General features: G+C 38.2%; 1 pseudogene; it reads left to right on the forward strand.

Moving 5' to 3' along the window:
• The first annotated feature begins 2402 nt into the window (after window positions 1-2402).
• On the forward strand, window positions 2403-10494 carry LOC147459122 (phosphatidylinositol 4-kinase gamma 4-like; annotated as a pseudogene).
• The last annotated feature ends 242 nt before the right edge of the window (window positions 10495-10736 follow it).

Here is a 10736-nt window from a genome sequence, read left to right on the forward strand (position 1 = left end):
ACTCTTGAAGAAGTTCAATCCACCTCCTCTGTCTCATGTTGAAGTTGGGTTGCGTAAAGATCCACTTTAAGCTCTTGTGGTCGGTAACTAGCTGAAATTTGTGACTCAAAAGATAATGTCTCCATAGCTTCAATGCATGGATGACAGCGAGAAGTTCTAGATTGTGAGTCGGATAATTCTTCTCATGATCTTTGAGCTTGCGAGAGGTAAAAGCTATTGGTCTCCCTTCTTGAGTAAGAACTCCTCCTTGGGCAAGACTGCTGGCATCGGTCACAACTTCAAAATCCTTATGAAATAAGGAAGCTTTAAAACAGGAGAAGACACTAAATATCTCTTTAACTCTACAAAACTAGCTTCATGCTCTGCTTTCCAATCGATTCGCATTCCTTTCTTCAGAAGTCCTATCAAAGGTGCTACAAGAAGAGCATAATCTTTGACAAAAATCCTGTACCACCTTGTAATTCCAAGAAATTCTCTGACTTCACTGACAGAAGAAGGCTGAGGCCAATCCACTATATCCTTGATCTTCTCGGGGTCAACTGAAATTCCATTGGTGGATATAATGAAAGCTAAATAACTAACTTGGGGAGTACAGAAAGTACACTTTCTTTCCTTAGCATAAACCTGATATTGACGTAAAATTTCTAACACTTTCTGGACATGTTCTTCATGATTTGCTTCGTCTTTAGAGTAAACCAAAATATCATAAAAAACTAGGACAAAGTCATCCAAGTAAGGTCTAAAGATATCTTGCATTAGTCGATTGAAGCTTGCAGGTGCATTTGTAAGACCAAAGGACATAACTGTGAATTCATAATGCCCATACCTAGTATTAAAAGCTGTCTTCGGTATGTCTGATTCTTTGATTCCAATATGATAATATCCTGATCAAAGATCAATCTTTGAAAAGATCTTGGATCCGTGGAATCTATCCAACAATTTGTCAGTTCTCAAAATTGAATACTTGTTCTTGATAGTCACTCAGTTAAGCCCATGATAATCTATGCATAGCCGCAAAGATCCATCCTTCTTATTTTGAAAAAGAATTGGTACACCCAAAGGAGAAGTAAGAGGTCTAATGAACCCTTGCCCGATCAGTTGCCTAAGCTGTTCCTTAAGTTCTATAGCTTCTGGTAACGACATCTTGTACGGTCTCTTAGAAACAGGTTCACACCCTGGTATAGTTTCTATTTCATGATCTACCTCACAATATGGTGGCAGATTGGTCAAATCTTCTGGGAAAACATCCGCATATTCTTTCAACCATTCTGGGTGAAGGTTTGAATCTGAATGTTCCACCTTGTTAAGCTTCACAACCTAAATCTGCTGTCCCTTCTTAAGTCCCTTTAGAAGTCTACTGGCTTTAACTAAATGATCCTTGGGCATCCCATATCTCCCTTGAACTGGAACTTCATTCCCGAGGTTATCTATGAACGTAAAGTTTTCGTGAGCACAGTGAATATGGGCTTGGTTCTTTTTCAACCAGTCCATTCCTAAAATTCCATCATAAATTCCTAAAGGTAAAGTACGGAATTGCGCAGAAGTAGCATAACCCCCTAATTCAGAATCTATCAAGCCTGCAAAATGTTGAGATAACACTTCCTTCCCATTAGCTAGTTCTACTACTAGTCTACTTGTAGGATATTGGCTTAGCTTTAACTTTTTCATGCATCTAGGAGATAGAAATGAATACGTACTTCCACAATCTATGAGGAATTCAACTTTATCACCTTGGCATGTTCCAGGAGCTTGTATTATGGCGTACTATTGGTGAGCACCATGATTATCTATGGCAGCATGCAACACTTCCCTTTCGCCTGCTTCATCTCCTATAGTCGGTTGTCCAACTGCAGCATTTGCCCTAACAATTGCACCACATCCTCGTCCTCTGCCTCCTCTTCCTTGTCCTCCGTAATTATTCGGTTGACCTCTTTCGTTGGCATTGGGAGGTACTGCATTTGCACCGGATGCACGAGTCTTCTTGGGACATTTGTTTCCGTAATGGCCATACTCTTGGCATTTGTAGCAGCACACATTGGGAAATTTGGTAGCAGTTGAAGTAGCTACCATAGGACGATTCTGATAAGCAAGGTTTGCTGGTCTGTTATCCCAATTACTCGTTCTGGCCCTCTTTGCTAAGTAATTTCTTCTGGCTTGAGCAGGTTTCATGATTTCCTCAGCTCTAACGGCTTGGCTCTTAACAAAGCATCTTGCAGTGTTGTTGGTCTAAGAGCTTCCAACCTACTATTCAATGGTTCTATGAGTCCTTGGAAGAACTTGGCCACTTGTTGCTCCAAGGTCATCTTTGGCGCATATCTCTTTAGAGTCGAACTTGGAGTAATACTCCTCTACAGTCAAGGATAGCTGCTTGAGTGAAAAAACGCGTTCATTTTGATGGCCCTATGAACTGGCGGTAAGTAACGTTTAGTCGCCGCAGTCTTAATTTCTTCCCATGACTGAGAAGATCCAACAATGTCAGAGTCCCGGCAATGTTGTTTCCACCATGTTTTGGCGTCTCCAATAAGTTGGAACATGGCAAGCATAGTTTGATTCTGTGGATGAGTTCCCACAGCTTTAAAATAATCCTCCATGGCCTCGATCCAAACCTCTGCATCTTGTTCCACGTTAACCCTTCACCTTTGAAGTTGGGGGGTGTGCTTGATTGAGAAGAAGTTTTTTCTCCTGAACCGCGGTATAAAGAGTAGAAGGAGGTACCTACATGATTTCATAAGATCGGTAAATTGACAAATTTAAAGACTTATCACACGACTAAGATTTAACTTCAGAATAGACACAAGATCAAGACACTCAATTCAAAAGGCTTGGTTTTTTTTTCATAAAGTTAATATTTACAAGGATAGCCTTACAAAAGAGGCTTAGGGTATCTCATCTTAACTTATTACAAATTTTTGCTGCATCTAAAGAATCCACATAGCTGGTTGACTTGGAATATGGTGATACAAATGATGGGTGTTTGTAGCCACATTTCTATAGTCTTCTAACTGATTGGTATAGTAGTTCCTATACTCATTGTAAATCGGAAAATAAATTACAAGATCCATATTCTTAGGGGTGCTCTAAAGAATAGAAAAAGTTCTAAGTCTTCGATATGAGATTATCTCCACCACTTTCTCCCATAGCCATTCGTTCAAGGGTTTCTTCGTGCCTCTTGGATAAGTGGGAACAATGATAGTCGAGTTTATACCCAAGAAGTAGTACAAATGAACTACTCTTAGTTCCTCTGTGCAGTGTAGTTTCTTTAAGTCTGTGGTAAGAGATCCCAGCTTCCAAGCATTGATGTAATAAATCCCGCCTTCATTGCTCCAGTCGAGCTCCCAGCCTTTATCTATCCGAGTCGAATGAGGAGTGTGAGCCTTCATCAACATCTCCATCACGCTCCGTCGGAAAAGATAGTTTGGAGAACGACAGGCACTCTCATAAATAAGCTTGAAGACTTGGAATTTGCGATATTCAAACACAGGATCTTCCTGCAATATCGACGCATAAGCCTTGGATTAGCTATCCAATTTTTCTTGTTTTTTAAAAATTTCAGACAATACGAATTTTTTTCCAAACTAACCTAGGCTCTGAACCCTAAGATCTGATACCAGTTGTGAGGTCCCCTCCCCGTCTCACCTTGGTTTGTGGATTTAGCTCCTGCGATAACTTTGCGAGCTACTGCTTTGTGATCAATAGGGGGTTCAGACTAAGTCAACATTGGAATAATGAATGAAATTTGGTTGAGATAGTTTTTCCTAACAACCATTCTTTCCTACCTCAAAACAGTCTTTCCATGAAGCATTTCTTTCCTATTTATTTAAACTTAAATTTAGATAAAAACCATTAAAGTACTAATGCCGTTGTCTAAGTTGGATTTTCAACATATTTTGGGGAGTTTAGACATTCCTAAAATTATCATAATGCAATGCTTATGTAAGTTAAATATAAAATCCACCAACCTCATGAATTTCGTCCTTGTCGTTTGGTGAGATGGCCGGCTTTCCCTCTCTCATTGACGCTTTACCATTCATGTTGCTAGTTCCCGCCTCGCGGTCGTTAGCACTACTAAACCGAGTTCTTTTGGGAGCCATTTCTCACTACTAGGATTAGTTCTTTTGAAAAAACGAAGAGACTATGTGTGGTACAAAAATTCCCACAACAACCAATGAGAAAACTTGACAAGGATAGCCTTAATCTTATACTTAATACTAGGCTAATTTACAAAGCTTTCACAATTATAAGTGTGCAAGCTAACTTAAGAACACAACGAGATGATTATGTCCTAAATTATAAACTCACACTAAGATTATCATAACCAAGACTTCTCCCATATGTAATATGAAATCAAGATTAATGCACTACTAGATGCATCTATATATCACATAGTGATAGACTATAACCATGCAAATACCAACTGTAATAGATGATTAAATTCCACACTATAGTACATAGATTATGCATAATTTACTAGTGCAAAGCAAGATTCTAACTATGCATCTTTTAGTATGCAAGAGTTCTCATAATTTTGCTATATTTTCATGGATAAATCAAGGTTTTAATCACCTTAATTATACTTCAATTTGGGTGCATAACAAAGAGAAAAAGATTCACCATATCTTAGAGAATCATAACTTAACTAGAAATGATAATTACGTACATAAACTTATGCTCAATTAAGAAAAATTAGATGTACTCAAGAAGCAAGATGCTCCTTCATTCAATAATGGAGCTAAAATCAACGGATGGAAACCATTGACAATAATTCACATGAATTATAATAGAGAATAGATTGATTAATGTTATAGCCAGCTAGCATAATTAGGCCTAACATAGGAATCCTCTAGAGAAAAGAGGCTATGGGGCAATAGGATTAGCATAAACATAATTTAATTACCCTTGATTAAGACCTCCTTGTGTACTATGTGATGTAGAAAAGGCTTCAAAAAAATTCACTCTAACAGTAACACTTCCTTGCACTGTCTTGGGGATTGTGTGTGCCTAGAGAGGGTTGAAGCTACTCTTATATAGGCATCCCCCTCAAGGAGGTTCGATTTGGCTTGCTAAAACTGGAACTAGAGAGCCCATACACACACACACACACAATAAACTGAAAAAGACCTCATGTACAAAAATGCATCACACACATGCACACATACCCATGTTCTATAGAGAGTGAGTTAGACCATCACCAATTTTTTTACTATTATTATATGAAATTGTATTAATAAATTTTAAACTTATATCAATTTATTTGATTCACAAAAAATGGTGAGAGTATGATTTGCACATGTACACACACACACACACACACACACACACACACACACACTAGGTTTTGATGTTTTACAAAGCTCCAGTATATTTGCACATGTATACACACACACACACACACGCTCACTCTCAAAGTTAAGAGATCCCCCCTCCCCCCCTTTTTTTGGGTGGGTATCTTATTTTTATTTGCTTAAAATGTTTTTTGGGTGTGACTCTCACCCAACCCTCAAATTTGAATGGTGGCCCTAGTTTGCATTTTGAAGGCTCATTAAAACTACCTTTTCACTAGATGCACAAAAAAGAACGTCATATAAGTGCAGCCTTTCAAGGCCTTGAGAAAGCTCTCAATTTCTTTCTATACAAATTGGAAGGGTACAAATAAGATATCCAAATACTTTTTTGAAAATCTTTCACTTGTTTAAAAATGTAGTGGCTTCAAGGCCTTGAAAAAGCTCTCAATTTCTTTCTATACAAATTGGAAGGGTACAAATAAGATATCCAAATACTTTTTTGAAAATCTTTCACTTGTTTTAAAATGTAGTGGCTGCATCGACAAGGAAACATGTAGGACCATCACCTATACTTTTTCTTTTCAAACAAAGACAAAAGATGGTAAAATACTTTCCCTACCCTCTAAAAACTTCTCCCACTAGCTCTCATGCACACCATACAAAAGAAGTTTTGGACACACACACACACACACACACAACTCTCTCCTAGGCATTGATTTTTAAATAAAAGGGTATTGCTAAAAGAGGAGGAAACGGATTGTAGCTTTGTTGTCTTTTATCACTCTCTCTCCTTCTCACATGTACACACACACACACACACTCTCACAATATTGTCTCTATGCAAAACATAAATTGGTGTATCTAATAATAGGTCACTCTACTCTTCAACAGATTGAGGACATATGAGGATAAAAGGAGAAGAAGAGTGATGGCTGCCTACCAAGAGAGCCTTGAGTATACACAAGCTTGAGTTGTACTACACAGTAGAGCTTGAAAGACTATTTGCTTACTTTCAATTTAGCATAATTCTATGATAGGTACATATGTTGAGAAGCCAATCAAAGTATAAATTGTAGCACTATATCAATCATCAAGGTACCCTTGGACATCACAGTCTTGGAGGTGACTTGCAACATGGCATTACTTCTTGCCACAACTTCACAGGTGTTGTTTAATTCATCGTTTTGTCATCAATTTTAAATATGGTGAAGAAATTGTTGCAATTTTTGTACAAATGTTTTCATCTGTATTCACACACCCATAGGTACATACGTGCGTGTGCATGTATGTGCGCATGTACACTTGCACACTTGCACACACACACACACACACACACACACACAGACAAAAGCAAATCAAAACACACCCTCACTTGAAAATACACTATACCTACAAAAATGCATGCACATGTATAAAATTCTGTGCGCATGTGCGTTCGTGTGTGCATGTGTGCACACACAATCACTCATTCAAATGTAAGTAAGCAAAGCTAGAGATTATAACTAAATATACTTCTAATCGATATGTGCGCGTGCGTGTACACACACACACACACACACACACACACACACACACACAAACAAATAAACACACGGTAAGAAATTTTGACATAAGTGCATATGTATATTGGTTTATTTGTTACATTCATACAATGAAATGTAGGGTTTTGTGATAAATACAATAGGGATTATATACTACAAACGTGGTGATGGTTTTAAATCTATAAGTTTCATGGACACACCCTCTACATTTATAGATACATGCATATTCACAATAATATTTTTGTTGTGAATTCAATGTCTTGAGAAGATGTTCTCAACTTGTGTGATTACAAAATAAGAGATTGTTGGGAGTTAAAACTCATTTCTATTAAATGGTGATTATTTTTTTATTTCTCCTTCTCTCTCTCTCTCTCTCTCTCTCTCTCTCTCTCTCTCTCTCTCTCTCAATGGATAATTTACCTCATTATTGGAGAATGCAAGATGCTACGCATCTAGTTGGCTAGACGTGACAACTATAACACGTGGATGGGGGGACGCTTTACACCTGTCACCCATTCAATACATGATTAATTCTAACTATTTGTTGTCTGGTTGGTTGGCAGGTGAGTCTCTCATCCCTCAGCTAGGAATGCTTGTGGCAGAAAGCATCTCCTACAAAATCCAATTTCTTTGTGAATTTATCTTTGTAAAGCTGATTAATGCTATGTTTTTTTGTAATTTATGATCATAAAGATAATTTATTTTGTATTGAAACTTCAATCTAAATTGTACTTAAGCATATGATTCCAATTGTGGTTAGGATTAAAACATAAAACACACACACCCCTGTTTCCTAACTAGCCTTTGGTCGGGCTAGTATCATATGCTTAAGTGTCAATTTAGTTGAAATTTGTTTAGAGATCTAACTGTTTACATGTATTATTTAGGAGAAATGGATTCCATCATTGGTTAAACTTGGATATGCTACTACTAAAGCTCCTATTCCCATTCCTCCCATTGGTACACAATGCATTTTATCTTGTTTTAAGGGCCCTGATTTTCATAAGAAACTTCTAGATTTTGAAAAATTATCATGTGAAAACAAAACCCTGTCTGCCCTTAACATTGCATCTATAAATGATTAGATTTCTCTTCTCGTAACATCACGAAAAACCCCCACTGATTGTCTTGAGGCATTTAATAAGCTATTAATCTCGTTATCATTAATAGATTTCCAAGATTCATGTGATTTGAATTTTTACTTTTCATCCCTACCTAATATCGTAAATAAGCTTTTACAAATAAATGGTATTCCATCTATTCCTATAGAGCTTAAATCTCAAGTGGAAGTTGTCAACCCTCTCTTGGATTTAGACTTATTGGACCCTGAAGAGAAAGAAGCATTGTCTACTCTAGCTTTTCATTCTTCTGACTTATCTCCTTCTAAAAACATCTCTGTAACCTTCTCTAGTTTAGTTCCTTTACTTCCTCCTAGACAAGTCGAATTGGACTCTATTCGACTTGATCACAAGCTATGGGATTTTGAGCTCATCAATCATAGGGCTCCTTTCTCACTAGAATCCTTAGCCCTTATTTGTAACACACACACACACACACACACCTCTCCAAGTGTCATGCTAGGTGTGGGGTTTCCCTAGCGAGGTGTCCTCACTTGCCCATCTGACTTACCTATGCTCCCTCTCTCTCTCTCTCTCTCTCTTTTACACACACACACACACACACACACACACACACACACACACACACACACACACACACACACACACACACACACACACACACACACATACATTCAAAATCGATTTCCACAAGGGGAGGTAGCGCTAGCTTTTTATTATTTTGAGGGGGTGTGGTGGCCTAAGTCCATGCCTCATTGCCCATACTATGCCACACCTCACTCTTGACTCATGTGACACCTTATCTAGGCCATGCTACACTCTCCATGCCTAACCTAACACTTGTCACAAGACTAGCCATGCTCATGACCCATGGCCATACATCATGGGGACACATGTCCATGCATACCCATGACCATGCATGCACATCCATGCACATCCACATTCATGCCATACATACCTTAGAAAATGCTAACCTTAGGCTAACTAGACTTATAGTAACCCAATTTCAATTCTGAAACTTGCTAACTCAAGACAGACCTGCAGGTAACAGATACGACTAGCTGCCATGAATAGCAGCTTCCGGCGTGCGGACCCTATTTTTAAGAAAACCTAAGACGGTGCACAGTTTGACGAGCCGATCGATCCTAGACCATTCCGGTGGTCAAAAACTTTCTATTTATGGGAAAATTTCACAAAACATGACTTTGACCAAAATTAAAAGCTCTACAAGAATTTCAATACGAAAACGATATCTGATCACAAAAAACTGCTAAAAATAGCAACTTTTTCCATTCAAAAACTTGGATCCAAAACTTTACATAGGGATTCCTTCTGCAAGAAGGATTGAAACCTTATAGATGCCTTAGTAGACTATTATTAATCACATCATATTATTTATAGTCTCTTAGAGTGGTGACATCGTGCTTCTTAAAAACTGTGGATTGAAGCGTTCAAGGATTTTATGTAAAGCACTAGAGATTGATATATGGAGGCTGTGAGCTTTGCTGCCAAGATGCTTTAGTGAAGGATTATGGTCTCACAAATGGGAAGCGTGTGCATTTGGTTGTAAAAGTTTCTTAATAATAGGTAGTGACGGTTAGAACAATTGTGGCAAGGAGCATACTTTTAGAATTGACACAATGAATAGCATTTAAGACTTGAGATATAGGTTATTAATAAAATAACCTGGATTTGCAGGTGACAAGCAAGAACTGGTGCTCAAAGGTCAAAATCTCAAAGGATGACATGCTAATTGAGTCATTTTCTATGGGGAAGTCAGGGGGAAGTGTCCTTACTTTTAAGCAACATTGTAAAAGTAATAAGTCATGCTATTGGGGCTGAAGTAAGAGGCATTAGAATTTTCTCAAAAGTGAGGGGCAAACAACTTAATGTTGCACGAAAAAATGAGGACGCTTGGCTTCCATCAAGCAAAGTAGAAGAAAAATTTGACAATCTTTCGTGACAAAAAGTGGTGATAGTGTTAACATCTTCTCAAAATGTAGCATATAGTTAGTGGTGTAGATCTCATGGAGCATGTTATAAATGGTCTAAAGGAGGGACATGCTCCTATTTTAGCTTGTGATGGGTCTTGAGGTGTATATTTTATGCAAGATGAATTTGAGTCTTCCATTGTTGGGGTTTTCAAACTATGAGATGAGAAACCTATGGCTGCAATAACCCTAAGGGTCTACCTGGATCTAGGAATGGAGAAGGTCTTAAACGAGGGTGCTTTGTGTGGAGTGTCAGCTTTTCTTTTGGATCATAAGGTTGAAACATGCAGGTAAAAATCTCATTGGTTTTGCATGAGTCCCCTCCATAGATTTGGTGAAATGCCACCATGAGTCTTTTGGTCGGTCAAAAACTTCAAAAAACTTCTTCAGCCCTTCCGAAAATAGGGTCTCTTAATTTGTATGGACATGCTCAAAGAAATTGTGAAGAGTAGATGGGCCCGCCTCAGTTTCCTATACAAGAAGTACACAAGAGTGCTATTCTTGGCATACCCTTGCTAATATTGGCAAAAATGGTGTCAACATATTGGCTTGCAAGGAAGAAGATGATTTTGAATGGAACAACATGTTGGAAACTAGATGATTCAAAATAAAATCGTGCATTGGGGAAGTGGATTCCACACATCAAGTGCTAGCATCAAGCTCAAGTTGCTCCTCACACGTGTATTCACGATATGCAAAAGCTGCCCAAGTTGGTCGTTGCACACATATATAGCTATGTTTTCCCCATCATTAATTGATCTCACTTTGAGAGCTTGATGGGATTAGGGAACTCTACCCAATGTGTGGCTATGTGTGGGGAGAAGTGGTCAGCCTATTCATTCA

This window comes from Adiantum capillus-veneris, chromosome 4 (genome assembly GCF_014529385.1).
Source record: "Adiantum capillus-veneris isolate H3 chromosome 4, ASM1452938v2, whole genome shotgun sequence".
NCBI lineage: Eukaryota > Viridiplantae > Streptophyta > Polypodiopsida > Polypodiales > Pteridaceae > Adiantum > Adiantum capillus-veneris.